At 35.5% G+C, this 3,841-nt stretch overlaps 1 pseudogene; it reads right to left on the reverse strand.

Moving 5' to 3' along the window:
• Positions 1-637: 637 nt before the first annotated feature.
• LOC150025506 (uncharacterized) lies at positions 638-1,822 on the reverse strand (annotated as a pseudogene).
• Positions 1,823-3,841: the final 2,019 nt, after the last annotated feature.

The raw sequence follows: 3,841 nt of genomic DNA on the forward strand, positions 1-3,841 counted from the left end.
CATATAGACCAAACTTAGTCTTAAAAGCGGTTTTCCATTCATCACCCTCCTTGATTCGAATTTGGTGATATCCACTTTTAAGATCAATTTTGGAAAATATAATTGACCCATGTAACTCATCAAGCATGTCATCAAGCCTTGGGATTGGATGCCTATACTTGATGGTGATGTTGTTGATTGCTCGACAATCACAACACATTCTCCATTTTCCATCCTTTTTGGGCATCAACAAGACAGGTACAACACAAGGGCTTAGGCTCTTTTGAACCCATCCCTTCTCCAACAAGTCTTGAACTTGAGACTCTATCTCCTTCGTTTCCTCAGGGTTAGTTCTATATACTGGCCTATTTGGTAGGCTTGCCCCCGGAATCAAGTCAATTTGATGTTCTATACCTCTAATAGGAGGAAGTCCTATGGGTCCCTCTTTAGAGAATATATCATCAAATTCACTTAAAAGATTTTTTAACTTGAGGAGGTAAAATCATAGGTTCAAGATTTGTGGCAGTGCATGCAAGTGTTCCTTTACAAAAGATTAGGTTAGGTTGTTCAACAAGAAGCTTCCAAGGTGTTTTCAAAAGGTTTGTCTTGTTGAATAACCTTATGGGAAGGAACACTCTTCTCCCACGCCTTCCTATCCTTAAGGATTTTCTCTTTTTCTATCTCTTTTTTTTTTATTTTCCTCATCCCTCTTATGTTTCATTTGTATTTGATCTCTTACCACTTGGGAATATGGTAAAGGATTAAGTACAAACTTTTTTTGCTTATGGGTGAAGGAAATCTCGTTAGTTAGACCATCATGCAAGGTTTTCTTATCAAATTGCCATGGTCTACCTAATAAGATATGACAAGCTTCCATAGGTACTACATCACATAAAACTTTGTCTTTGTAGTTACCTATAGAGAACTTGACTTCCACTTGTTTATCTACACTTAGTTCCCCATTCTCATTGATCCATTGTAATTTGTAAGGTTTAGGATGAGGAACTACTTATAGATTTAGTTTCTCAACCATCCTAGTGCTACAACAATTGCAGCATGATCCACTATCCACAATGAGAGAGCATATATTTTCTAAAACATTGCATCTTGTGTGAAAGATGTTCTCCCTTTGTGTTTCTATGGATGCATTAGGTTGATTGTTGAGGGTTCTCCTAATCATTAATAAGCCCCCCTCTAAAGGATTTACCCTCTCATCATCTCCCCCTTCCTTTTCTTTTTCACTAGGCTCATCCTCACCACTAGTGTATTCATCTATACCCTTTAAGAACAAAGATCTTTGGTTTGGACATTGTGCTTGCACATGTCCTCTTCCAAAGCATTTAAAGCATTTGGTGTCCCTAGTTCGGATGGGTGGGGTGGAGGTATCCTTTGCTAAGGGTTTGGTAGTTTCTTTTGGTTGCTCTTTAGATGTGTTACCTTCCCTTTTAAAATCTCTCTTGGGATAGGAGTTAGGATATGAACCTACTCTTTGACTTGAAGCTTTTCTTAAATTTTGTTGTTCAACTTTAATGCAAAGTTGAACCAAATCATTCTAGTCTTGATAGGGTAGAATTTCAACCCTATCCCTTATCTCAAGATTGAGCCCGCTTAGAAATCTAGCTATGGTGGTGATATCATCCTCTCTAATAGAGGCTCTCATCATATAAAGCTCCATCTTTTGTCTATACTCTTCTACACTCATATTTCTTTGTTGGAGTCTTTGGAGCTTGTCCATTAACTCCCTATTGTAGTAGGAGGGTATGTGGCGACGTCTTAGGGCTCCCCTAAGGTCATTCCAATATTCTATGGGAGGCTCCCTATGAAGACGTGTCCACCAATACATAGCATTTCCTTCAAAACTAAGGGTGGCTAAGGGTACTTTCCTCTCTTCACTCACTCTATGGCAAGCAAAAAGTTGCTCTACCTTCATTTCCCAATCTAAGTATACTTCTACATCTTATTTGCCATGGAAATGAGGTAGGTCTACCCTAACCTCTCTTGGGCTTTCTTGCTCTTTTCTTCTATTTCTCCTAGGGGGTGGTTGATAGTAATCATTTATTCTAAGACTTCCCTCCCTAAGAGAATCATAATCTTTAGAGTTAGATGTATGAGAATGTGATTTTTTTTGAATTTTGAGAATTCTCATCCTTTGCTTTAGTCAATTCATTAATTTTGGCCTCATTCTCCAATTGTCTACATGAAATTAATTGAACATCCTTGGAGAGTTGTTTTAAAAGAGATTTCAAGGATTTCACATCACTTTCAAGAGATTTAGAGGAGTGAGAAGACATGACTGAAAGTTTGTGTTTATAAGTGCTTTACTTCAAGAAAGAAAAGGAAAGTTAATGAAGGTAGCTTTCCAGGTAAGAGAGGTGAGTCACTAAGGACTACTTAAGTACCAAATCTTTGCCTTAGCCAAAAGCTATCCCTCAAAATCTTCACACAATTCTTTTTCTAAGTAAATCACTTAGAACACAATGAGGATGGAGAAATCAAATTTTATGCAAGAAAACAATGCAAAGCTATTTAACAACTAAAGCAATTTATCAAAGCTTTAAACAAAGATAAGCGTAAGCAAATTGAAGTAAGAGTAAACAAAGATTACCGTAGAGAAATCTAGCTAACACAATTAACAAAGCCTAATCTACAAAGCTTAAACTAGTCGTTTCCTAGGTGAGGCTTCTTAGAAACTTTGAGCCTTTGAAGACACACTCACCGTCTAATTCGTGATTAATCCACTAATTAACCAAAGTGAAATGTGATTACAACTCAAGAAATGCAAAGAAATTAAATTGCACAAATAAAATTTCAGCTTGCTAAGCTATGCACTCATTTGACTTGTTGTTGCTCTTCTTTGTTGTGTCCTTCAAAGTGTATGGTTTGTTTTTGGTATTTGTATTTGCTGCTGCCCCTTGCCCTGAACCTCTTATGATTTAAGCAATTAAATTCTCCAAAACAGTACCTACTAAGTAGAGCTAGACTCTCCTCAAGTCAATTTCCACTCAACAAGCACCAATTGAAATTTATCCACCAACAATATAGAGGTCAAGAAAAGAAAGCAAGAAACAATTAAATTTTAAAAACAGAACCACTGCAATTGGATTTAATGATATGACACAACTAGAAAGAGTTCATAATGAAATTGGACAAGCAAATAAAAATAGGCACTCAATAAAGGATGGCACACAAAAGGAACCTAAAGAATGGCACTAGAATTGATTTGAAAAACCAAAACAACACTACTGGAAAATTAAGGTTCAGAAAGCGTGACTTCAAATATTTATGCTTAGCTGGCTATTTTGAATTTGCTTCTGAAAATTTAAACACAAACAATTCAGTCTCTTAACAAAATTTTGGCGCTGGAATCACACCAAAAACATGTACCAATTAATTGTGATAAATTTTTCAAAATCAATGTCCAATTACCGCCAGTTTTTAGCGCCAGAATGCACACTTTTTTTGTGTGATTTATCTTTTTTTTTCTATTTTGCCTTTCAACTAATTCTTTTTTTCTTCTTTTTCTAACACTTCAAACCACTGAAATCCAGAATCTCATATTTTTCTTTCAACGTATTTAATTTTCATAAAACAAAACAGCCATAACAGAATTTGTTAAAACAGAGGATTCCTAAATCTGGAATTAAAAACAGAATGAGAAACTACAAAAACACAATGGAATGAATGTGATAGAATTTGTATGGATCTAGCATACAAATATGAACTCAAACTAAAAGGAAAAATGCACCAAAGGAACAAATCAATTCAGAATTCAAATTAAACACTCAAATCAAAACAAGAAACAAATGAATCAAGAAAAGTACTACTAAGATTTGTTGACAATTTTGGAATTACATGACTAGAC

This window comes from Phaseolus vulgaris, chromosome 8 (genome assembly GCF_051622355.1).
Source record: "Phaseolus vulgaris cultivar YP4 chromosome 8, ASM5162235v1, whole genome shotgun sequence".
Lineage (NCBI taxonomy): Eukaryota > Viridiplantae > Streptophyta > Magnoliopsida > Fabales > Fabaceae > Phaseolus > Phaseolus vulgaris.